The 27,500-nt window shown below is 44.2% G+C and overlaps 1 protein-coding gene across 3 annotated transcripts in view; it reads left to right on the top strand.

Moving 5' to 3' along the window:
- LOC126576498 (putative ferric-chelate reductase 1 homolog) overlaps positions 1 to 27,500 on the top strand; it is a 32,204-nt gene that overhangs the window by 813 nt on the left and 3,891 nt on the right. For 2 of the 3 annotated variants that reach the window (XM_050237790.1, XM_050237788.1), the window contains exon 2: positions 1,081 to 1,124. The gene's annotated coding sequence lies outside the window, so the exon portion shown is untranslated. Of the gene's footprint in view, positions 1 to 1,080; positions 1,125 to 22,886; positions 23,029 to 27,500 lie in introns of those variants that run through there. The other variant, XM_050237789.1, reaches the window with a different exon arrangement.

The raw sequence follows: 27,500 nt of genomic DNA, 5'->3' as shown, positions 1-27,500 counted from the left end.
TCGTACTTTCGCCCCGAAAAACCAAACTGTGGTCGAACTGTGATTGTAGCGCAAGGACGTTTCACTTTTCGTCCTCTTTTTCGGCCTGTTTGACCGCAAACCGGGGGTCAGGGTGTAGAAGTTCCAAAAATCCTTGGCCTACCTTTTGCCACGACCTAAACCAAGCTCATGGCCGCGTAGAACCAGCAGCAGGAGCAACAGCAGTACGAGGGCGTCCGTCATAAACTTCTACAAATATTTGTCCTCGTCAGCGGCCACTACGATGGGTACGGGCGGTGCACAGGTGATGTAGGGCTGTGCCGCTGTGTATGTGCGTACCTTGGGGACCGTGCGGTTAGGGAGTGAAATTCGAAATTAGCACATAATTGATGCCCCATGGCGCCGCCGCCACCGCCCTCAACCGCCCCCAACGGCTTAGCGTTTGGCACGCCGGGTGATTGTGGTGTGAAATGTGTTCCCCCCCCCCCCCTCCGCCTCCCGCATGGGCCAGTGTGTTTGTGCATGTTTGCGTATTTTTGAGGTCAAGTGAAGTGGAAAATTGTTCTATTTTCTAATCGTACGTACACGGCACCACGTGATGAACGAGCGAACGGGAGCGAACGCACCTGGAACGTCCGGATGAGGTCCGGAGAGAAATGCGAAGCGAAAATAAACAAACAACGTCACGGGAAACAAGCCTCGACCGTCCGTCGTTGGTTGCTGGTGTACTTCTATTGTTTTCCCAAAGTTTGACGTTCACTACACGGCCTACTCACACCACCACCACAACCGAACAACGCTTTGGTATTTGCGTACACGAGTGTAAATAATGCGCGCGGTTTCGCGATGCTGTTGTTGGTTTGTTGGTTTTGTGCGGTGCTTAGAGCGCGAACTTTTTGCGAATTTGAAAGATAATACGCTTCTGCTATCCGGCAACGTGGCGCTTCTTCCTGCTCTTTCGAGTGTTTGTTGCCAGTGATATTGCCTGTTTTTCAAATCGTAAAGCCCAAACAGAATTCAGGACATCATCAACCATTCCATGCGTATCATAGCAACGCAGCTGAAGGTTTCAAAATTCCGTTTCATTTTCCCTTTTCACAGGATACTGAGTGAGAAATAGTGAAAACCTCTCGAATCTTGTTAAGGTAAGGCAAACAACATTCAATTTACTTCGCTGCCTCGGTTAGTGTTCAATAAAGTGAAACGCATTTATCAAATCCAACACAAATATCTTGTCACAGAAACGACGGACCGGGATTGGGTTGCGTTCAAAACAAGAAAGTGTTTTGTCCCTCTGGAACCCCGGTGACTTGTTTCCAGGCGCTAGATGGAAATGCTTGGAAAAATTTATAAATTCCGCTTTCTGACCGCCCGAAAAATTCATTAGTACACGGTACGTTTTGTTTTCCGCATTTCCAGCGACGAATCACTCTCGCTGCTGGCATTGTTGTCTTGCGGATTTTTTGGGCGCACCGATCCCGGGAAATCCGGTCCACGCGGCACGCGGTGATGAACGATGTCCGATGGGAACGAAATAAGAAAGACGAAAACGAAAGTGAAACTCCAGATGCCGCCAGATTCCGCCGCGGTGACACTCTTTCGCCATCAGGCCAGGTGTTTCCCACCAAATGAAATTTCCTTTTTCTTTTCGTAATGTGTAATTTACACAATTCGTAATGTGTAATTTATCAGCAACAACAACGCGTTGTTCGTTTCAGATTAAACAGTACAACCATTCAAGTGAAACGGAGCACACCTTAAGGGAATAAAGAATGTGCTTATACAACCTTTGTACGGTTGGTAAATGGTGACTGTATCAATTTATTTGCATTATTAGCTCAGCTATCTGTCATCTAGCCATCTGGGGAGCCTCTCGGGGCACCCATTCTCAGACCACGGCGAATGCTACAAATACGACGGAACACTCGTGATCAAGGATGTCGTGGCGGAATGACGTTTTTTGAATTCCTCTGTTCCCGCACTCAGGTTTATTTCAACTCCACTCCACTCCACTCCACGGTGGTACGCATACATGTAGCCTTGGTCTCGATCTACCTAACCGCCTACCTTGCCACTTTTATGCAATGCACCCCTTTGCACTGGCGAGTAATAATAAATGAATAAAAGAATCTCAGAACAGGGAGGCTGATTGCGCCACCGAGATCGTCCGTGGGGTGGCATTTCATGAAGGGAATTCATTCCGCCGCGACGCCAGTTAGTTACGGCTGTTGGGTAGATATGCTGCACCTCTTTTTGCTCCATTCCCAGTACTATCCGATGCATCTCGTATGCACCGAAGCATGTACTCGCAAATTGCGTCTGACTGCTGCTGATGAAGTGGATCGACAGTCTTAGTCGTCGTCATCGTTGGAGTTATTGCTGCAAACGCACCATCCACGTTCGACTTCCGTACCTACCTCCTTCACTACTTATTAGCATCATGTGCGAGATGGAAGTTTCTAGCGTGATTATATCTCTTAGTATGTGTGATGCATAGAGTTGGTTCCCGGTGCGTTTGAAAGTTGCCATATGAACTCACGTCATCCAGTGGCTTTTGCATGCATGGAGTCAAGGTGAAACAGTTGGATGGACTACCAGCAGAGAGGTGAAATGGAATAAAAGAAAAAAAAATCAAACAGCAAAACTTCCCACCATAGATGCTACGGCGCAGTATGTTAATGGTTTATGTTGTGCGGGCTTTAGGGCATTTAAATATTCATACCAGAGACGTGCGGATCCAACGAACGCGAGATAGACGAACCGATACCAAGGGGAAAAAAACCGGTTGACATTGAAGCTCTGGATCGAGGAAGTTGATGCCGGTGGCTGTTCGGTCTTGTGATCATTAGCTGCGCTCAAATATGGTCACTCCATGGAGCGAATGGAACATTAGAACCCACGCTCTGCGGTAGCGAGGGATTTTTATTGTGTTTCTGTTACAGTAATGGATTGAGTTTGAGATGCAGAATTCTTGAGCCCATGCTACGCAGCGTTACTACGATACGGTTCTAACCATAAAACCGATATTATGCTCCGAATGCGGACCAACACAGTCGTTACAGATCGCTCCGCTGTGGGTCGCAGTAGCCCTGAGGTTACCTTCACCAAAAAAACACGAGCCTACTATTAATCTTGGCGGCACTTTTTGGTTAGTAACACGACATGGTCAGAGTGACCGGTGGATGAGATTGATCAATGACAGTAATCTCAGTCACCACCACAGGGTGACCGCACCGTTCACTGTTCACTGTTTGTTGTGCCAATCGTGCACACAGACAACTATGAGATGCCCTCGTCTACTGTGATGGCGTTGTTCAGTCATCGTCATACGCAAAACTTACATGGCATGTAATCAAGGGGCCAGCGACAGCCGTTGACTTTCGACCGGTCGGTCTTGGGTGCCTCCTCCCCACCTCCCTCCCTCCGCTCCCTGCGGCCATTAACACCTGTACCAGCGAGCCGGAGGACCGCATTCCGATCCGATGGTGGGATTGGAGTGCTGCCCCTGCCGTCGTCTCGGATGCGAACAAATTACCACGCGGTGCCGAAGGGCAAAGCCGGAGATTTGTGTTCGGTCGAGCGAGCTACAACACGCGAGTTCGTCGCTGTTACCGTCATCGTTGTCACTGGCCGAAATCCATGCCCCGTATCAGCGATCACGATCACGCCGTACGGCGGGTTTCTCTATTAAGACAAAATTTGTCGCTTGTGTCCGTTGGAGGACAGGGATGTTTAAATTGGGAATCTAATACCTCCGGTCCAACTGGCATCTTGTGATTCAATTTCAGCGAGGCAAGTGGGGCATTAGTATGGGCATTAGTTGCGCTGATCCAGCTCTTTTATGTGCGTAGAGATCAGTGATCTTGAGTAAAATACCTTTTGAAAATGAAGTTATGTTTGAAGCAATGTTACTGTGTACTGTGCTCGTTTGAGTGAATGGTTCAATCGACTGTCTAGATATCTCCGTTTCTATAATTAATGAGTTTGTTAAACCCAAATACCGATCCATGTCCATTTGCCATGCACACTGTGGACTTGCATCCCAAAAAGCCCCGGTTGACGAATCTGCAGCCAACCATTTTGGGGCCAATATGGGGCTCACATGCCTTCGAACGTCACTTTAATTAATTAAAACCGTTAATCGGCCGACGGAAAAGGCCGCATACACCGCCTACCACCACCACCACAGGGGCCCCCCCGCTACGGATCACTGAATAAATGAGAACGAGTAGTAAGAGCTCTACGGTAACGAACGTCTACCAAAAACTCTCTCGACCGAGTGTCGAGACTGCTGTGTTGGACCGTACGGCGTCAGTGTTAGCGGTACTGTTAGCGGCAAACGAATTAATTCGTTCGCCTCGTGAAGAAGCATCTCCAAAGCTGAGCGAGAACGTGAATGGAATGTTGCTTCCATCGCTGGCGGTATGCGTGAGTTGATGCGGTGCGGCATCGCTCTTCCAGCTGACCGCGAGAAGTGGTGTCTATTTTATGCTTTCGTAATCGAAACATGACTCTCAGCTGCTCGCTACGTTGATATGCGGTGCGTCTATGCTTTTTAGCTTGCTTTCTGGCACTTTGTGGCTGAACAAAGCAGCAATTCCATTGGAACTGTACATAATAGTGAAGAGTTTTATTTAAGAATTCGCTCCCAGCCTTCGCGAGAGGTAATAGTGAATTCTGATAAGGTATCTAATTATGATTAAGTTGATTGAAAATTGATATGCCGTCTCTAAACTACTGTCTGCAAAAAGTATGGTAGAAGGTTATTGAAATTGTCCGCGTATACAACTTTCTTTACTTTTTAAAAATTTTAGTATGTAAACAGTACTCTTATTGACATTAATGAAAAGTTATAAGTTGCAATATTTATTAGTTTTTGAGATACGCATCGTTTTGTAAGCTACTAGAAGTGAATTTTTCATTGTATTGCAATTTCGAAATTGGTTTGCCGATACGTAAAGATTGCAAGCCTTCGGTTATTCTGCTAAGTTAAATAAAAATGTTTACTAGTGGTCAAATGACTTTCAGGAAGATCGGGAACTTGTTGAAACTGTAGAACGTCCTAGGCGACCATTAACGTCAATCGACGAAGCTCACGCCTAACAAATCAATGATTTTTTCAAGTGTTTTTTAAAGCTGGAAAATCCATTGAAATAAGTGAAATGTATCGGAGAGAGATTACTTTGAAGGCGATGAAATTGATTAAAAAAACCTTACTTTTTGTACACAACATACTTCATCTTTCTCTCTTCCATCTTTCAAGTAGTTTATCTATCTCTCAAAGTGCGTATCTCTATCGCAGCGAATGTAACATCAGCATCACCCATCGTTGACACTTTCCATTTGGCAGCGAATCGCTAGCACCATCGCGTATCGCTTTTATCCGGTCCTTTGCCAACCGGTATCAGATGCTTCGCACATGTTTTGCTACATAATATCCGGCCACCCCTCCCCCACTCGATCGTACGCCAAGTGATTTGCATTCGCCTCTCTATATCCCGCGAATGAAGTCCACAGTATCTACTCTACATCATTATCATCGCCGGCAGTTGGCATTATGATATTATGTTAATTCCGCTGCCGGGGTGCATCTCCAAGTGCGAACTCGTTTTGTGCGGTTTTTCTCTTTTCTGGTGGCTGGTGAAATCCCCTTGGGCGAATCCCACCTCGGCAGTGGACATACTAGTGCATCGCATTTCTCCGGCCTGTCCCATCGGCAGTAGCACCCGAGAGGATTTCCTTTTCATTTGCACACTAATGTCATCCTTCCAGCCACGGAGGAAAATCACTGAACGCGCGGAAAAACCTTGCATTCACCGCACAATCACGCACATAGTTTTTGATCGAATTATGCGCTCAGTCGAGTCGGGTACGCTTGTATCGGTCACGTCAGTGGATCGTTCTGCTGGACGTTCGTACTTCCGGTGCGGTGGTGCGACAGAGTGACGGTGACAGTTCCGGATGCCATGGACCTTGCTCAAGGACTTTGGAGTGGACGGGCGCGAATGCACCACACTATACAGCTTTATTGCCGTTAGTTTGGCCAACAACGGCCTTGAACGGCCAATCAATATAGCCTCACTTGTCCGTATCCCCCCGGGGGGAATGGTGTGTTTCTGCAGCTCCCTTTCTATTTCTCGTTTTTGTTTCACGCATCGCTAAGCGATTTTTCGGTTTTAATCGAAGAACAGAGCGGCGACAGACCACCTGGAACCTGTCGCCAAAGGCCCGGTCGGATGGCTGCATATCTATCTTGGGTTTAGCTAAAAACCATTGACTGTAGTATGTGTCTGTATGGTATGCGACTGGAAGCTGGAACGAGAAAGACCGAGCCGTCATTTGCAGGCTGCGGTCTCATGTGGTGAACCTGTTCAGCGTGCACACGAGTGTAGCCCTCCGGGCAACAGGTTGGAAAATCCGTTTCGACTAGTCCCCGATGACCTACGACGGCTGCGATACATTGACTGGTCCGCGAGGGCTGGCTGGTACGACGACGGCGAGTAAGTCGTGCTAATTTTACTTTCGTCGTACATAGACACGGCCTGTCTGATGGTTGGGAACTGGTTTCGCCGGTACAACATCGCTTTTCCCGATGCCCGTCAGCTGCACGCTTCAACAGAGTGCAGGAAAGGGAGAGCAAAAGAGAGCAAGTAGCACGGCTATGGTAATGTTTGGTTTTACTTGCATTTTAGTTTTAAGCGTTTTTTCTCTCTCCATTCTTATGTAACGACCACCACTGGAATGTCCATAGTTTGACCCAGTTGCACTGGTGCCCTGCGTGAAGGGCCCACGACACTGCGAACCGAAATCGAAAGCAGCTTTGAAGAATGAAGCAATACCAATACGGTCGCTATAGTGTTTCAATGAAGCACCAATGTGTGGAGGAAAACTGAATCTATTCTCTGCAGAAGCTCCTTAAACTTTGGGGTGTATTGTTTGATGATACATGATCGAAATGTTTCAAAGTCTTGGTTCTATCGATTCTAAGTAAAGGTGTCGCCATTTTGTTTGGGGAAGGTTCACAGTCCCGTTTGTTATGTCGTTTTAAAGTACAACTAAATACCTTTGAAACGCAATAGGTTACTGCCTATAATATTATCTATAACATGTTATTTTCTCGAGTGGAACAATTCAAGATTGGTGCCTGAAAAGTCCATTTTGAGGGGAAGTATAAAAAACCTTTTTTTCATTTGTAGAAAACAGCTGCTAAAAATGATCATATCATGGTTTAGCTTATGGTGAATATGCTCTGACTAAAAACAATGTGAAAGCTGGCTTCAAAGGTTTAGAAGAAAAGATTTTAACATTACAGACACAGAAGGTTCAGGTACACTAAAGCAATGAGAATAATAATAAAAAAAACTATTTTCAAAAACTATTTTCAAAATCTTGTATGGGATGTGTTAGCCTTCCCGCTGTATTGCTCAGACATTGTTTTTTTTCTGAATGATATCTGTTTGGTTGTTTAAATAATTATTTGCCTGCATAGAACCTCAATCTTCAACAAAGTATCGGAAAAAGGATATTTGCCTAAAATGCTTCAAAAGATGAGCAGTTCTTTCGACATGGAATTTGAAAATTACTCAAAATATGGAAAAAAGGAGTGGCCAGCGATGGGCAATACTTTGATTGATGCAATTGTTGTTTTAGTTTTGAAAATAAATGGTTTTTGTTGAGCCAAAAAATCGAAAAAAAACTAAGTTATAGACCTGGTAGAATATTTTGTTTCACAATTTTGGATTCAACTTCGATCCATTTTTCCATTTTGCAGCATCGATCGATAAACGCGCTTTATGAGTGCCTTGGTGTCGCATTTATGTTGCGAGCCAGGACTTTAAAGTCCATCGGCCACATGCTCCGCTCCGTTAAGCCCTCGTCCTCCTTAGGGAAATCATTATTGTGACGGCACGATGGGCACGGAACAAAACCTCTCAGTGGCTCACTGGCGACTGGCGCAGTCATAAATTGATTTGGGGTGAATCATGCGTCGAGATTTCCGGGGCATAATTTCATTGAACCACTTTTATGACCCCCCCTTATTCGTCGTTCGATCCTCAGGGATGTGTCGAGAAAAAGATGGTCCTGGCCGGTAGAATTGATACTCGGAATGACGGTTGAGGCCGCCGCCGTCGCAGCAACCCCCGGCGACTACTGGGATTGGCTTGCTGGGAACGATTGCTTTATGTGTTTATGGCCATTGAATAGCGAGACATTCGTCGTAGTGAGCGCGAAGTGTAATAAATTGGAACGCTCCAAAAAGACGATCAAAGATGCGAGGGTTGCTTAGATTGTAGCGTGTGCGCTTGGTGCGCGAACGTTTGATCCAGCTTGCCGTTCTCCAGCGCTACATTCTGCCTCATGATGCAATACACGCTGGTAGATGCTGGTTGAGAAGGGCTTTAAGAGATTTTGGAAATCAATATCCTTGAGTTTGGTGTATCGAGCAATCGATTGTGAGTATTGCTCGTGGAGCTTTATCTATTGGGGATCCTCAAACAGATGCTTATGTCAGAAATGCAAATCTTCACGAGTCTCCAACGGCGACTGGAATAATAAATGGGAAGAGTTGCTACACCTCAGTCCCTCGGGCTGTACGCACACCACTCTAAGCCTGGCAAGTGTGCATGTGCATCACGTTCAAGGTTAGTTGCATGAAGTTGCAAAAGTGAAAACACAACCCCTTTCTTGCATTCATTGGCGAGTGGAGATTTGGCAAGCAGCATGAGCCGTTGCATTCCCTTCATTCCTTCATTAGCATTCCTTGTCGAAGTCGAAGCATATTAGCATAACTAGACGGTTCATCCTTCACCAGTGGATGCCGAAACGCAATCTGTGCTCTCACATCTGACTCTAGATTAGAGGAAAAGGGGAAATAGTCTTATCAGCTCTCAGAACACGCCCGCAAAACGTGAGTCACAGCTCAAGGCGCAATGGCGCTGCCAGTGACATTATCTCGTTGATCGAATCACACCATTGCGCGTCCCCAGACACAAACACATACACCTGTGATTATGAGCGGTAGCCGATGCTGCGATGCTCACGATTTGTGGTTTCTACTGTCACGCGGGTGACCAAGACTCGGTTGGTGGTCGATGTTGCTTGCTGTTGGAAGCGAAGAAAGATGAAACATGGTCCCGCAGTGCGAGGCTCTCACTCAGCGAGTGATGTTTGGTTTTGTCACTGGATAAATAATGAACCGGAGGCGCGCTCTGCTGTTGGTGCTGGTGTTTGAAGATGGCGCGATGTTGCAGTACGACACCTTGCGTCAGACAACTTGACGGAGATGATCGTGGCGACGGTGATGATGATGATGATGATGTTCCCGGTGATGTTTACGCTTCGTGCGTGTACACAGGAGAAGGAGGAGTAGGTTCATCAAATCAGAGGAAACAGTATTGGGTGTATGGCTGATTCGATCGCCAGCGCTGAGGGTCATTGAGCCACTCGGGCTCGGCCGGTATCTCCATCACGGCGAGTCTGGGAGTCTGGGAATTGGGTTTCGTTACGCAATGCTAGGCGAAGACGGAGGTCATTCGAGGTGGGTCAGTGTTGGCAGCAGCACACGAACTACGAACTCTACGGCTCGAGAAAGACCCGTGGATTCATTTGCTATTCGAATGGATTTTCTTTTCTTGTTGAAAGGAATGCTCATTGTATCTATTTTGGTAAAATGTGATTTCAAATTTACCATTGCCTTTACTAAAACTTGGAATATTTAATATTTGACCGAATGAAATTGGACAGATCTCACGCCAGAAATAAGCTGAACACATGGAGAAAGGTGACAATTTGTTGATTTTTTATTTAGTTACGCATAAAACGTAGAGATTTAATTATTGTGTCGCGTTGCGTATGAATTTATTCAATTTTGGCATTTTTCCACACTTCATTTTCTGCACAGTAGTGGAAGAGGTCTCATTGGCCACAATTTGTACATTACAGCTGGTTTTTTTTAATAACTTTATCCTGTTTCTTTAGTGTTTGTTTCATAATAACGCAATATAATTCTATTGCACAAAATTGTGGGCAATTTGATGGATTGAAGATTTTTGGTATGAAATCATTGCTGTTGTTTCGATACCAACTTATGATCTCTGTGCTGTAATGGCAGCTTTCCAAGTCGCGCCAGAACTTCACGGGACCTTTATGAGACTTCAAAAAAGATAGAATGATGTTTCCAGGGATTTTCCTTTAAATAAATGACTGTTCATGGACCCTCCCGTCTTTCGTTTTCAAACGACAACTGCAGATCGCTTGCCAAATGAGCAGTTTATGGGAAATTTCATCTGCCTAAATGAACTAAAACCTTACATGGCACTTCCTCTACTGAAATCTCGTTAATTGCTAAAGTCCCATTAATCCGGTTTTTGTCAAAATGCAGTTTTAAGTACAGCGTCCGTCAAACTGCATGGTTTGAATTTTGCCTACACTTGTTCTTACATTGTTCTATGGACTTATTTGTCTTATTTCTAACATGATATAATCTCAAACTTTCCCATAAAAATATTTGTCGAACTCTGATCGCACCTGTTGAAAATTGTTTGATTAAGTTTTATCCGTAGATCCGTTTATGTGTCTTCTTTTATTATGTCCAATTCGACGTAAGAGTCGCCGTAAGAGTAACGTTTGAATTTGGTATTTTAAACTTTGTTTGACGTTTTTGGGGATTTTCTTCCAGTCGTAGTGTTTCGTAGTAAGTGTGCAGATTGTTTCGTGTTCCATTGGTCATAACTTTTGACGGAATGGTTCGTTTTTGGCACATTTTTTACCACTAAAAGAACGGACTATTACAAGGAAAATTACATCAGCAGAGTACCAAAGTGACTCCTAGGAACGATGCAGTAAGCAGAACAAATTGGCCAAATATCAACTGTTCCAACCTTAATAGTGAAGACCTAATTTACGAATTCCCTCTGGACTGGCCAAGATCAGCCAAAGGTTGGAATGAACGACATACGTAGCGCCACGCAAATCGACGAGGTTGGTATAATTAATTTACACCGTCCCGGTTTACCTATTTGGCTGCTGCAACTGTCGTACGTGCGTCTGTATTTGGCGCATCGGTGTCAATCAGGCCGACTGCATGCGACCACTTTCCCTCATTCGACCATTGCGACGCACGGTGACATAGCAGCAGCTACCAGGTACGAACATCCTCCTGGTGGCGTCTTTCGAAACGGTGCTACCAAATTAGGCGCAGAGAGCATATTCGATGAGAGAGAGAAAGATGACACCGATAGCAGAATGGCGAAGTGAAAACAAGCAACAGCAGCAGCAGCAGCAGCAGCAACATTCGTTAGATGATTGGGTTTGGCGGTCGGGGCACGAAGGAGCGATGCGATCGATGCTCATTGTGAAGGAATGTGCACGTGTGTGCGATGTGTTGTAGGCAAATTTTATGCAAAAAAAAAACACATAAAGCAAATCGTGAATTCCAAGACGTCGAATCGAACGGGGGCAGCCAGGTTTTTGGGCATGGCAAATGTGTGCCGGTACACCAGGCCACTAATGCTTGATTGGCACAGCATCATCACGTTCGCCTACGATCCGTCTTCTTCAAAACGGCAAAAAGCATGTGGAGCACAAGTTGAGGGCAATGGAATGTTACGGGACTCAGATTTCGATGATGCAGCAGCTGCTGGCTTTTCTGTTGCGACTTTCAGTCTTCCCCTCAGACATATGCTTATTTACTCAAAGTAAATAGTTATAACAAACGAAACTCCCTCATTGAGCAAGAAGAATACACGAAACGTGTCTATGCTCTTCGGTAAAAGTGTGAAAAAGGGTGACAACTAGCGCCAGGAATAGATCCCCCTTTCTGTCATTCACTTCATTATCAGGTGGATTGTTGGCTAGAAAAGCCGGTTTCTGTTCATTATGTGGCTTTTATGGAATTTGTATAGGATGCTGCTGCCGTTTGTGATGAGACGACAACTGATCCCGTTAGCACGCGTGCTCGAGGGTAGGCAATCGTCGTTCGCTTATGACGCCGCGAGGCGTTAGAGTATTTTGAAAGATAGGCTGGCTATAGGCAAGGGGCTGTCCTATAAATTCATCCGATTCCCGTATGCTCCCGAAGCGAACGATATGTGAACTAATTAAGCTATAAACGGTCGGTACTAGCGGTTGCGCCGCGTAGATCGCCTTTTAATAGCCGTAATTAAACAATAAAATTATTTTCAACAATTCAAATTTATAGTCTGTTGGTTTTATGTGAAACTATAGTTCACGGAAGGCATGGAAGGCAGAGCGGCAGGGAGATTCTTGCACCTTAGTTCCCAAAAGCGAAGAACAAATCCCACGAGAGCCAGCACGGAGTCGCTTTTCGGTTACGGTGCAGGTCTGTGAGCAATCCGGAGCCTATACCTTGGACCGTTCGGCTAGTTCGCTATGCACCAAGAAGTGAAAGTTGTGACATAAATTTGAGATTAGCTTTTTACGATCGGACAGCTTTTTGTTCGCCTTTTTTTGGAGGCCCTCTCGGATTGGGCGGTCCGGTCTGGTGCGCGCATTAGGAACTGATAGTTGTTTCGAGCATAAAATGGCGATTACGATTTCCCACCGCACCGCTTCATTTGCCTTGTCGACCGACGCGAAAACCACCGCTTGGATTGCCGAAATGGAATGTTTTAATGTCTATTTTCAGCAGCGTGCTGGTTGGACGTGATAAACACTATCTTTTGCCGATGGGCGGTGGTGTTGTATCACTGACATTACCGGCCGCAAACGTTGGAACGCAAATCAATTGAGGGTTTGTGCAAAGCCCATCATTTCTATCAGAGTGCCTCGCGTCAGAAAAGGGTCTCATTTTAAAATCAACAAACCAATTTAACCTTTTTTTTATATGAGCATTCATTTGACTTTGGTTGGTGTTGAGTTTCGCTAATGTTGCTTGCCGAAAAGTGAAACACGTCACTCAAGTGCCGATGGCTGGGAACCAGGGAACTAACCGTGACTAACGAAAAGTGCCCCGTACCAGGGCACCTGTCGCGCACCACCCGCCCGACCCGCGGTGACACAATGGGAAGGGTTTTTGGCTAAATGTCTTGCATAACATTAATTTCCACTGAAATGCCGTTCCGTAGTTCCGAATCGAATGACCGTGTGCAGGAAATGGTACCACCCAGGCAGCAGCAGCGAAAGCGCAACAGGTAAAACAGGGCCATTTCGTGGAGGGCAGGTGGTTCGATATTTCGGGAGTTGGTGGCCAATTTTCCAACCGCACCTGAAGTTATATAGCCGAACGGAAAACTATTGAACCGCAACCGGGCTCGGCTTTACGAACTGTTGCGCCTGGCATGAAGGGAGACTGTTCGATTGTTGCTCATTTCCCTCACATTGGTTGGCAGGAATTAGGCGCAGCCAGGAGTGGCGTTGGCGTTGTGGTAGCAGTGCAGCAGTATGATTAAGATATCGATCGAAGCGAAAGATCGTTGCACACCATTGTGGGACCACGCTGGGGTTTGTTGTGCTCATTTCCTTAAAAGTATTCATTACCTAATTTAATTAAGGTTCGATGGTGGGCCTTGTGGAGCCTATTGCGTTGATGGATCGAAGCTAAATATAGCTACGTAATGTGTTTGACACAGGAAATCAGTACGCGAACAGTTACTAATTAACAAATTGTGCAGATTGAGAGAATTGGCAAATAGTATAGTTAAAAAAAACCTAATTTAAATCGAGAAGATAACTTATAAATCTTACATACAGTATGCAAAAAAAGTGTAAAAAAAAGGTAGAATAAAATGATATAAGCTGAATGATATATTGTTTTAATTTTTAGACTTAGGTTGTCCATGGGAAATAAACCAACTCGTGAATATCTGCAAGAGTATGATAAACTATTTTGGCATACAAGTGGTGTCCATTTGAAGTTCATTGAACTGATTTTACTTCATTTCAGTAGAACAGGTGCATGTAGTGCAGTTTTAGACTAAACTTGCACATGTTTCCCATTTTCCTATGAAATAACGTTCCGCAAAAAAATAAATCTGTTGTGATACCATCATTAGCTCGTTTTAGTCGCTATATTGGCTGCTGTTTAACAGTAGCTCAACGTGATTAGCATATTGTGCAGTTTATTGGAATGCGCTCCGTTCGCTGGGGACCGCTAAAATCCCATCCGTGGATAAACACTAACCCACAATCGATGTGGTTATATTGATGTGTGACAACGGTGGCCGCAGGTTAAAGCGAAAATATTTTACCAACTATTATGCGTAATTCTGCTAGGGGGGCCGGGGGGGGGGGGGAGGGAGTTAAGCAAACAAGCGTCGATATGGCCCGTGTCAATAGAAAGTACCAAAACCAAAATGCCCACAATTTATACAGTCCGGGTACTATTCATGGGCACACCCTGAGTTCACCTGGTAAAGCCCATTCCCATGCTTTACCTTTTTCTCTCTCCATGCCCCGCGGAGGGAGATTTCCGGCCGTCCGGATGATGGTTCCGTTTGCTTTCAAATCAGCTGCAAAATATTGACATGAAACTTCCATAAATAATGCGTTACTTTAGCATTCATTGGCGGTTTATCATCGTGCCGGCATGAGGCGTGACGGAGTTTATCGAAAACGAAAGTTTCGTTCTGTTTCAGCTCTTTCCATTCTCATTCCGGTTCGTTTTTAGGTGGGTGGCTGGTGGTTGGAAACGGCGACGACGAGTGTGAACACGGAATGTATCGTGCATTTATACGAATCGTGCCTCCGGTTTGATTTTGTATCGTTTTCATCCGGTTGGTTTGTGGCCTTGCGAGATAAATGGTTGAATATGCTGGTTTATGTAAAGTGAAGGAGGACAAAATACAAACCGGACGAAGTTTAAATGATAATATTGCTGAATGTTAAATCGTGGTTATCGAATTCGATCAATGAAATGTTTTGATTGACAAAAAAGGACAAATTCTCCGTACGCTTTAATGAATTTTCATCACCTTGTTTTTCAAAATCAATTAATGATGGTGAAGTTTTACTATTAAAAGATATAAAAGCCTTTTACTGTCTAACGCAGCCGAACGCCATTGCTCTTCTATTGTACTTGTAGACTCCATAGTGGACTCACCATATGGGTTACCTGCGAGGAAGTGTTACCTACCGAACCATCGGAATGTTGTTGATCATAACCTTCAATTTTACACTTTGGATGTGAAAGAAACACGCGGGGGTTTCTCATACGATCGTTCATTTTCGAATAGCTTCGTATGATTCGACACTACAATAACATTAATCATTGAAGCGAGAACTGTTATTGATACATTCACAAAACAATTGTTTCGATTGTCACCGTGGTTTCATGGTCACGGTATGGAGCTTTAAATTGCTACTGTTGGCCACTACCTTGGAGTATTTAGCTAAGGAGTCATCTATGGGCAGGACTGACCGTTTATGGCAGAGTAACAAACTTTGAACCTGTGATCAGCAAAACCATCTTGAAGTTTCAGCGTGTTCAAACTTATCTACCAATAAACGTAAATCGAAATGAGTCAGTCCCTGGGGGCACTAATTGCTGGAGTTGTTTTTGAGTCATCATAAATTTTGTTTGAGCGGAAGTGACTCAAATAGTTTTCGCTCCATTCACTTAAGATTTTGTTCACGGTGCTGGTAAAAACAAAAGTTTTTACATACTAAACCTTTCAATTTTACTCATTTTAAAGATCATTTACTCAAACTGTTTCAAAGAACAAGCAAGTTGATTGTCGAGCGAACTATGATAATCAAAAGTGTTATTTCCCTTCATATTTAAACTTTCAATGCAGTACTCCTGTTAACGATAACTGCAGTTTTCGGTAGAGGTCTGAGAGCAGTCACAAGGAGCTCATTTGCGTGCCACGTTATATGATAAGAGAATGCCGGAGTAGCCCAAGAAACGAACGCGCTAATAAGGCCAGTGATAAGGCAACTGCGGCTTTTTTCAAGTCGACTGTTCCCTTGTGAAATGGAATAAAGTGAAGTGACAAGAATGTGAATGTGTTCCGTTGCTGGCTTTTCATTTACAAGAGCATAAGCGTGCAGTATGAGCGTACGCTCAAGAAGTTTAGTATCCTTCTAACAACACTTCTCTACTCTATTGGCACCAATAATTAAAGGTCACAGATCGACCTTGGCGCCCTATGTCTACCGATCTCATTTTGAAGCCTTCCTTATCAACCGAATGTCACACAACTTGCCTGAAGTAAAACTTCAAACACGCAACCAAAGACAATAGCAGCTCTTTCATCTCCATCGAACGGGGGAGAAATTAGCATAGTTCGCCCGCTTCCACATTCCAGTGTGACGTTATGAGGGCATCCCGTCGTGGCATCAAAATGTGACGCGACCTTAGCGCGTAAGGATACAGCGATTGATAGGGGAAGGGGCCTGTTTACGGAAGGAGAAAAAAAAACGGAACTTTCCAGGCGTTCCGGGTTGCCGGTCGATGGTGCTTGAAATCACTTTTGCTTGACGGCGACGGTGCAAATTGTTGGTGCGCCTATAGGCTCGAGCCTCTGCTCGGTCGCTGCTTTCAAATCATCGTTCGTCATTCCAGGGCGCCATCATTCTCTGGGTGTTGTCTGACGAGTGTCGCTTCATCGACCGAGCCCTGGGACATATAGATTTGTCCAAAGCTCCCGGGCCACTCCAGGGAAGCGGGACTATTTCGCTCCTGCTGCTGGTGGCACCCATATGATGCGGGTTTTCGAGGAGTGCGCGCCGGTTCGATTTCCGGCACGGGCGTAGGAATGTTGTGCAGTCATCTTCGTCGTTTAACGTGGCGAAGATTACGCGCACTGCTACCAGAGCAAACAATAAACAGTTTCCCAAATTGAAATTTACACTCGAAATTGCTTTTCCCGGTTGCCGCTGTAGCCGGTAGTTTGCCATCACGCGACACCACGCGATGCTGGTCGTGTCATGATGCTCGCGAAAGGGACCGAAAGTCGGTCAGGATATGATTCGACAGAATTGCCTGAACTGAAGGGACTCTCTTCTCGTGAAGATAGAGTGCGGCAGTCATCGCTACTAGCAAGATCCGATTCGGCACGGTAGTAGAAGGAGCAGCATGAAATCGCACACGAAAAGATGAAATGCTTTTAAAAGCTCCACTATGTGGTAGGCATGCCCGAGCAGGCGTGGTGGTTGACAGGCTGTGCAAAGTGTAAAGCTTTCCGTCTATTTTCACCAACCAATCACTTCAGTTTTGGAACGGCACTTTGCGTGCGGCGTATTCGAGATGATACGATTTGCTGCGAAGGTTTGCAGATCCACAGCTCCGCTGGCGCACAGGTTGCCTGCCTGCTAGTAGTAATTAAAATTTTAATGTGTCTCTTCCTGTGGCTTGAGAGGTCTCTCAAAAATCGCCAGATTGGGTGACGAACGATCAGGCATCTGATCTGTTTCTAACAATTACTATTAGGTTGTTTCATATTTCATTGGGTTTTTTCCATTTTTTTCTTATAATTGTGTTTTTTTAAATACAGTTTTTTCCTAAATTGATTGGCAAAATTCCGTTCTGGAGATGATTCTCTCAATGAGTCCAAGTGAAAAATCAGGTAGCTTTTGCGTCGATTTCAAGGAACCAAAACATTGATCTAAATGTATAACTAGTCATGTCATGATGTCATAAACTAGTCAAATTAATTTGAATCATCAACAAGAAATAGTCAGAATTTTAGAATCGTAAAGAATTAATATTCCAGCAGGATATTGCTAGACCGCATACATCTTTGAGTCCTCGCGAAAAATCGAAACAACGTGGCTAAAAACTTTTAATGTACTCAGCTGTGCACTATCAGACTGCCATGTGTTTCGATGTTTGCGGAACTCTTTGTATGGTATAACATTTGAGGAAGATGACAATATGGAATCCAACATCGTCCTGGAGTTTGAAGATAAAATCCAGAACGTCTATTACAGGCCAAATCTAAAGATGCCAGAAAGAAGCCAAAAGACCATACAACCAAATGAAATTTAAATCTCTGATTTATCTTCATTCTAAGTATTTCACAAGCGGTATTTACTTTCGACTACAAGAAACGCTATTACTTATGGAACAATCTAATATTAAATATTGTCATTCGAATCATAACTAAAGTACATACAAAAGAATTACATTTTTACGCATAATTTGTTGTTTAGAACATGTTTGGAATTCTAAATATTGGGTACTTAGAACAAATAGTATCCAACTTAACCGTGTGTCGTATATAAATAAAGTTGCAGTGGTAAATTTGGTTCCGAAATTTTTAGAAACCCTTCCTCTGATTCTATGGCAGAGATCGCAGGTAGTACCCTTCTGGCAATGATTACTGACGTAGTCACGCTTGAGTTCCTGCTGTTAGCAGCACCTCTCAAGAAGACCGCTACTCTACCGGTACGTACGCGGTATCGGAACAGCGAGATGGGAAGCTTTTTGGAGTGACTTGACAACTTCACTCTGCTCAGCTCACACTGAACGTACACGACGACGGTTTCGAAGCAGTGAAAGTACCAACTGCTGAGAACTGAACAACCGAACAACATTGGGGCGCCGCCGCCGCCATCATCGTACTAGTGGAGCGGTGGAGTGCACTTAAGGGACGAAATATAGTCATTAACTTTCAGCTAACATAGGCTCTTCACGGGGACGGCACCGGAAGCGGTGATGCCGCTTCGTTGCGCCTCGAATCTCGAAAGGTTTGTGGCTATTTGAGTGAAATTTGCATTTTACCAAACAAATCCATATTCCCGTTGAATGTGCTGGTGCCAAAAATTGAATCATTTGTTCACCGACCGTACGAAGAGTGCCGCATTCATTCCCAGTGTGTCGCATGTCTCTGATTGCTTAATTCTTGCCCACCCCCAACGAGTGCTCCGAGAGTGAGTTCAACCTATCGCAGACTGACGCCGGATCACGTTCCGAAAACAAAGCATTGTATAAAGAGCATAAAGTAAGGCCCACTCAACCTCTGCTACCCGGTAGCTTTATGCTGCTGCGAGAGGAAGGACGTTTCGTTTTTTTAATTTACGAATACCCACTCTTACCTTTGCCCGGTCCAATGGCCATCGGCAGGTACAACCCCGTCCGGTCCGACGCCAGTCTCTTGAAGGAGTATCATTCAAAGTGGCTTTTTGAAATCACCATGCTTTTTGTTGTCGCGGCGTGGCAGGGTTGGCGAGCCATCAAATCTCTTCAACGGACCGACCACCTCCGTCCCAAGGCATCATACTCGCGACCCGTAGACGGGTGTGACCCGTCGAAGTGGACGTCGACGACGCCGACAGTCGTTATGCGTTTGGTGATGGTCGAGCAAGATGCCGACGACTTATTGGCGGGGTCACTGGTAGGGTACAGCGAGGTCTCGCGATTTATTATGGATCTTCGCTGAGAAGAAAGACGTCAAAGCGCGTTCGCGGTCTGCACAAACGGGAGGCGCATTAGCGTGGGAAATCGTGCTCATTAATTGCCGGTGCTTCGGTGGTATGTTAGGGAAAGTGATGGTGCAGAATGAATGCTGCCGGTGTTGTAACTGTTGCTGGTGGTTGAGGTTAGCCAGGGTGAGGTTGGACTTGACTCCAGGTCAGATTGCACGACGGAGAGTAATGATGACTATGAATGTTTTTTTTTTCGGGAGGCAAGCTAGGGCAGCATCCCAAGAGTGATGGTATCAACGTCGTTCCGAGTCCGAATTACACTGTGCTGTGGTATCGCATTCATTTAGTAATTATGATATGAAAAGCCGTGTCGTTAAGCGATGTGAAGCCTCGATTTATCAAGTATCGTTTAGCGTGCCGCAGATTAATTGCAACGCGGTTCTCATCCTCGTGGAAGGCACTACATGAGAATAAGGCATATGCATTAATTTTGATTATCTAGATGAGCTACGCCTACATAAGTTAAATTATCCTTAATATGTTTTTCAAACTGTATGATACATTTTACATTATGAACTGAAACAGGTTACGAAACAAGTGCTACATGCGCTAGTGGTACAATTCAACAGAATTGGTATGTATTTTTACGAGCACACCTTATGGACCAGGCGTTAAAAGAGTTAATTAGAAAAGAGAAAAATTAAAGAGTTCACATTGACAATTGACATTGTTATTGACAATTTGGAAAAAAATGCATTTGTATTCTTTGGAAATTCCTATTTTAATTAAATTATTAAGGCTATAGTTTAAAATAATCGAATACAATCAAACGACATCGTGATCAATTTGTGATGTTTTATTCCGATTCAACATTGAAACGATGATGAAAAAATTGTCCTTTTTCCATGCGATGAATAGGGGGTGGGAACTTGCAAGTAATTAAAACGTTTCTGCTTTATCATTGAGTGCCAGGCAGTTATTGTCGCTCTGTCACACTCATCAAAGTGCATTTGATTGATGCTGCGATTAGCATTACCGTTCAACCGGATAGGGCAACAATAAGCCAACCACCACCACCACCACCAGTTGACCTAGATATGTTAGAAATAATAAAAAAGGTTTCCAACTCCCAACATAACCACAAAATCCCAGCGGTGATGGTAACAGCACACTTGTCGACTTACGTTGGCGTGAGGGACCCTCACAGTAATTTGCATGTTCTAGCGGAATGGTGCCAGCACATTCCTGCAGCATCACTGAAGGTGTTGCTGGAGTTAGCGGCTATAAGACCGTTCAACCGCCAATTGATGCCAACGATAGCTTCGCTTTATTCTCCCGCTTAAACCACAATACAAACGCGATGCGGCAGAGTGGTGGTTGTAGTGTGGCCAGAACTGCCACGGGACACTGGGCACCACAATATTGGGCGAACTAAAAACTTTGACCGTGAACGCAGTAAATACGGCCACAAAACCTCAATTCTAAGTCACCAGACAGCTTAGCACATAGCCATGAGACTGAAATGCGCGAGAAAGGTTAGCGTAAAGAAGTTTGTGCAAAAAAGTAAAAACGCACGTGACACGGCACGCAGCCGTTTTTGTTGTCCAGGGACACGGACGGTTTGTTGGACGGAGTTCGTTCTCACACTGGTCACGAAAACGGCGTAAACGACACCGGCGAAGGTGAACCAGTTGTTGGTGGCACACTTGCTCCCTTGAGACAGCTAATAGATTTGCCATCATGCTACTCCAGATTCTATGCAGCGTCTGGCGGGGGGCAGTCTTAAAGCGGTCGGATTGTGGTCTACACCACTTCTCGTCATCAGTTTACCCAACTGAACGCCAGCCGGAGGTGACTTTGATCGGAACCAGCGCTCCATTCGAAGGTTACTCTTAGTAGCAGTCCATTGGCATCAACGAAGTAATTGTCGGGATAGCTCGTCATGAGTCATGGCCGGTCAGAGATGGGAATGTGAGATGGAAAATCCAGCCATTTCATGATTCATACTCCTTCGCTAAAATTCAATTCGCGTAAAACACACAATGGTGTCGGCTTCGTATCAGATAAAGTTAGTTCGTTTACTTGACCGTATTCCCCCTAATGCCAGGTTTTTTTTAACTAAACCTGAAAAATCGAAAGTTCTAATCGATCGAGCGAGATCCATCGATTTGTAAAATTTTTGAGCATTACAGCTGATCTCTTAACCTTGCGTCTGGCAAGATTTCCAGGGTTTTTTGTATCAGTACTTGCTAATACAGCCCCAGGGAAGGCTAGGAAATGGTTTTCTCAGCTGCAAGAACTTCGTACAATGTAAACCTTCCAAGTTCAATGCATTCTCCCGGGACTGACCTTGGCGCTTCGTGTAGCTGCGATGACTCTTGATTCTCTGACTTCTTGGGTCACGGTTGCATTGTGAGATGGTGCAGGAACACGGTTGACTTGTTGGCGTGGATGATTCAGCACAATTTAATCCTTAGCTTTACTAAGATTTCTCCTCTGGAACTGCGTTGGACTGAGCGGACGTCGGACACATGAAAGCAACGCTGTCTACAAAATCTCTCTCCGCTGACTAACGAAACGGGCTTAAGATGATTCCTTTGGAGCAACACCATTGGGATGCTCCATCGTTGAGCTACAATGTTCGCGAATTCTTCAACGGAATCTGATGCACATCTAGATGTGGCTATCTGGGTGCAAACGCTAAATGAACCGCTGATGAAAAATAATCAAACGCGATCTGCACGTATAAGTTTTCAAAGCCAAATGAATGATATCCTATGGAAGCGGCATGATATGGTTTCTGTCTGCCACCACTCGGGTGTACATTGCAATCTGTCCGCGGTTAGCGGGATTAATGTGCTGTTAAATTTCGTTTTATGCTAGATTAACTGCATTAATAATAAAAACGATCATCAATCATTCACGGCTTAACGAGCGGGTTACGGATTCATCGTGGTCGATTTGGTTCGATTCGGGTCACTCGGGTTGTTTTTCAATAGCTGGCAGTGCGGGCTAGCATGATGCTGTATTTCCATTCGCTGCATTCCATTTTCCGTTCCATCTCCTATCAATTGTCAATTACAAGCCGTGTGGAATGTACATTGTTTGACAATAAAATACATCAAGGTCGCTGTATCAAAGAATATAAAAAAAATACACTAGGATCCTCATGATCGCCACAAGTCGTTGAAGATATGATGGCCATATTAAGGATGATATATAGATATATCGTCTTTCTAAATAGGTATTTTTTGGTTTCATAAATGTTTTATGAAATTGTCATTATACCAACACTTCTAACTACGTGTATTGGCCGTAAATGCATCGCTTTTAATGTGCTTTACAGACCTGTTATGAGTTATTACTTGTTTCCATTATGCCTACGGTGTGTCGGTCCTAATCGCCATTGTCGCCAACGTCACCTTACCGGACCGGTGGTCTCTACTCGGACCGGTGTGATGAAGATCGACGATTGTGAGGGCATCTATTGTAGGAGACGTCAAGCATTGGTCATGCTAGCCAGTGTGGTCCGGTCAGTCGTAGTCGAGAGTTGCTCGAAGGAAGTCACAGTCAAAGTGTTGGGTAAGCAGCTGCGTAGGGTAGACCGATTAGTAGCCCACGGAGCACACGGAGGTCTGTGTACGGTTTTTGAAACCGTAATCGGTACTACGGCCAGTGCTTTCGGGAGAGGGTTTACGTCGCCGAGCAATTAACAGAGAACAGGTAGAGAACCTTGAACAGTGGCTACAGCGTATACCCCGAGACGAGAAGGTGATGGTTTCTATGGCGCGATATGATCACCACGCGGCGGCAACCGGTTCAGGGTCTGGTACAAATTTGCTGTGCAGTGGCAAACTCAAATGATGAGGTGACGCGACCGAAGGTTCGCCAGAGTGATCATTATCACTTCGTATCTGATTAATAATAGTCAGCCAACGCCAACGCAAGAACTCGCTTTTAAGGGTGTGCTTTGGTAGAATTGTGGTGACGAATTCGCCAAACAAGAACGCTGCTACAGTGAAGAATGGTGTATTGTGGAAAATCTTACGATTATTTTTGTTCTATGAGTCATGGAACGGTGATTAATGGGTATTGTTAGAGGTGTGGGAGTTAGTCAACCTCACAGATTACTCAAGCTTCAAGCGGCATTGGAGCGGGGTGACCGGATGATTTCCCTTCGAACTTTTACTGAAAGTGTTTGATGTGTTGAGAATGCTGATAGTGTATGGTTTCAACTGTGAATACAAAACAGTTCCTTTCCAAAACCAAAAAAAAAGGTGGATTGAGATTGATAAAGTCGACAATCTATTAGTGGCTCGTACCAAATCCTTCACTAGTGAGTCAAAGTTTCTTAAATTTGGCATTCAATGTGAGCTGTGTACTGATTATTTTGGTTTGCTTTCAATGATTTTGGTGTTTGGCGGTGCTCTAGTACCGCTATCTTAACGCTTGATCGAACGTATGTGCAAATGTTATGAGAAAGAAGAATAATTCTCTTAAAAAATGTAAATCATACAAACGAATATAAACGGCAAGATATGTCATAAAATGAATGTGAATCATATGTTTATAAGTTCATATTTCTTTTTTAATATTTCAATGGATTTTTACAGCTCTGTTGTCAGTTAACTATTACATGATCTCTCATGGTGTTTAATCAATCTTTGCTTGACACGATGCAATTCTTATGCATAATAAACGAAATCAATTATCGGTTTTATATGGTCCGTTTTACTGGATTGTCCTGACGTCTATACGGAAGTGTACTGTGGTTCCGGTCACCCAATGCTACCTGTTTGAATTGTGTCCTTCACATGACCAGGTTCTGTGTTGTGCTCAGCAAACTAGGTCACCGGATATTTGTTATGTCCATCAATACTCGCATAATATGAGGTTAATGTGACATTCCTACGATACAATTCGTTGGCTAATGTAATGCTGCTCACCCCATGTAATGTATCTTTAACTTGTACCCAGGAGCATGCGTGTAATTGGTGGCGAATGTTGGAGTAAAGAACAAGCATTACCGTTCCACTTACGGTAAAACCGTTCCAGTGGCTGCTTCTCTGATACCCCTTCTGTGGTAGAGAGTAAATACAGACTTGCCCAGAACCGATGCTGAGGTAAATGTCGTCTTGCGTGGTTGTAGGGACTCGGTTTTGCCACAAAAAAAAAACCCCCGACCGGGTGTTTAACTCAAATGCTTCGTCAGCAATGAAACCAACCGCCAACCGTCAACCGTGTACATTGTTTGTTGGTAAATTTGCTAGAGACCATCTTCAACCTTCTTTCGTTGGGATTTTGACGTTTTTCCTGCGCTCAAAATTGAATGTAACACACATTTTTTTTCGTCTACCAACAGTCACTTACAGTGCAAACAATAGGTTTATCCTGCCACCGTGAAACGCGTTGGATAAATAGTCGTTAACGCTGTTATGATGGTGGTTAGAAATAATTGGCTTCAGTCTGCTGCAGCTAAATTGGACGATTCCATCGTACTATGAATTTTGTTTTATTTTTCAAGTCTTCTGCAACAATTGCTTTTTAATCAGTTTGTGCAGGAAATAAGAATTGTTTCAAAATATACTATCAAAAGCTTAGTTAGGGTAAAATGTTGTAACATTGTACAATTGGGCCAACCATTCACTGTTATAAACACATTCCAAGAAGATTACATTGAATTGAATGAATGTCACTCCAAAACCAAAACTCATGCTCTGCCTTCTAATACTGTTCACTATTGCGAGGCCATCAACCGTACGAAGTGTGCTATCAATGTCGTTCAATCGCTCGTCTACCACGGGCTCTAATCCAAGACGAAACAGTTCCGAATATCCGGCGTTCCGGTTACGTGACCCCGTTCGAGGTGGCAATAATTAGTCAAAAGTACATTGGCCACATTAACCTATAAAAAAAAATGACGCCAGTTTTCGACCTTGTTGAGTCTGGTAGCATACGATATAACCGCTCGAGACCGAGAATGTATACGAATGCTTCGAAAGGGTGTTTCTTTCGACCATTTTCTTGGCAGTACTGTCGCACGGAGGACAGACGTTCCTTCCGGATATAATCGTCTTCGTTCCGGTCAGCAATGATCTTCGCTTGGTTCCGTGTCGCTGGTGCAATTTATGCGCAAGAATCCGGTTCAAATCGGTGTCTTTTCGCGACCGCTGGTAAACGCTTTTTTGTGTGCTGATATTGCAGCCTGAATAATAGAAAAGAGAATCACCGTTCAACAAGCATGACGAAATGTTGTGACCCAGGCCACCCCAACGCAATCTTAACCTCTCCACTGCTGAACCGGATTAATTTGCGAGGATGAGTAATGGTAAAAACTGTTGGTTGATTTTTTCCACTGGATCATCGCAATCATATAAAACAAACTGTATAAGAAAGACTTTCGTTAGAGTTCTGTGGAAACAAACCAAAAAATGTGGTTCTAACATGAGATTTTGAAATAGCATAACCCTTACTTGAATAGTATCGGCATTTGCCGGATCGATTTGTCCCAATTGAATTATTAATTTGTGTTGTAATTTTTATATTTCACAAATTAGTAACAGTGAGCAAATACCATTCGCAAGCTATAATAGTTTATCGATAGAAAATTGAATTGGATACTGAAAACAATGAATCGATTTCCACATAGAATGAATAATACATGCATAGAAGTATACAATTTTAAGATAGTACGATGGGCTGACTTACCCTCGCCAATAATGGTCCATGATGATGGCTATGGCGTATCTAATCGAATCATTGTGAAAGTTCAACGAACGCAAACCAAGCAGACACGAGACTGCACTCAGCTCAGATGGAGTCAGAACGTACGTAAGCCTTCGTGGGGCCATCGCCTAGCCATGTCTGCATAAGATCGCGTGCACTCGTGTCCAGAACAGGCAGTCGCCAGCAGCGTTGCATGTCTGGGCCCATTTCCGCAGAAACCTTACCTTCCATCGACAATCGCCAAAGGTATTGTGGTCAGTGCATGTTTTGCTGGAACAAATTGAAAAGCGAACGGAAGGGGACAGATTTAGTATCTTTTTTTTGGTTTTATAAAAGATTGCGTCTGCGACTATCGTCGGGCAAATTTCCCTTGATTTAGACTAATCATTTTCAGTGGCTGCTTGATATCTTGACATTACTGTCCATGTTATGACCATGATACTACGGATATGGAGTTCATGACATTAGAGGCTGGTTATATTCACCCAATCAGAGTCCCAACTGAGTGGATGAAAGAAAAATGTGCCACAGAAAGCAAACTGACCCCGATCAGAGATTTATACCTTCGAAATCCTTGCCCTCAATTACCACTTCCGGTCAAGCGTGTCCCCGGTGTGTTTTGTGAGGGCTCCGGAGCTAGGGCCGACGTAACAATTGCTTCCTTTTATACCATTCCCTTCGGTGTCGCTAACGAAGAGGTGGTTTGATTATATTTTCTGATCCTCTTTTCCTCTGCTCGCTCGCTCGCTTGAGGGGAAGCCAAGCCAGGTGGTTTGGAATAGCGTGGAAACCTCGTTGATAGTGGGAAAATTCATTGTTCGGAACGAAAGCAAAGGATCCGAACGGCTGGCCAGACACAACGGGTACCCTTGCTTGGTTTCTTCGTTTATTTTCCTTTCCCTGGTTTCTTACCGTTTGATGGAATTTGAAAGTTCTAGTGCTAGTGTTGGAGGTTTTTACGAAGAAATTGGTGTTCAAGGGTGTGCACCTGGCCATTAAATTACGTGCACGAGTCGAGCATGATGTAGTGTGTACAGTTAACGTTAGGAAAATGGTTCCCAAAATGAACATACAAAGCGCCAGTCTGGAAGTTAGTGCTCGCGTGCAAAATCGAAAACAAATAATGTTTTAGATATGAAAATGTACTTAATATTAACAACCGCAACAGGGAAACTAAAACTAAATGATTTTTTTAAATATAATTTCCATTGAAGCTAGAACAGTGTGAAAAAGAAAATGCATACGCCCCAGCGACTGAAGAACAACAAAAAGCTCATTTCTCGAGTGTTGATTGTTTTGTTTAACTGCCTGGAATGCTCTGGGCTAGTTTTTGCGAATACTTTGGATTTGATTTATGGGATCAATCTGATTGGTCTGGAAAGATATTATGGTTGCCGGTGCTTGATGCTTCACTTTCGTGACCTCTTTGTCGATACCAATATGTGTCGGCCAAACCAGCGCAGCGACAG

This window comes from Anopheles aquasalis, chromosome 3 (genome assembly GCF_943734665.1).
Source record: "Anopheles aquasalis chromosome 3, idAnoAquaMG_Q_19, whole genome shotgun sequence".
In the NCBI taxonomy this organism is placed as follows: Eukaryota; Metazoa; Arthropoda; class Insecta; order Diptera; family Culicidae; genus Anopheles; species Anopheles aquasalis.
Note: the sequence above shows the minus strand (reverse complement) of the source record. Positions and strands in the feature narration are given on the sequence as shown.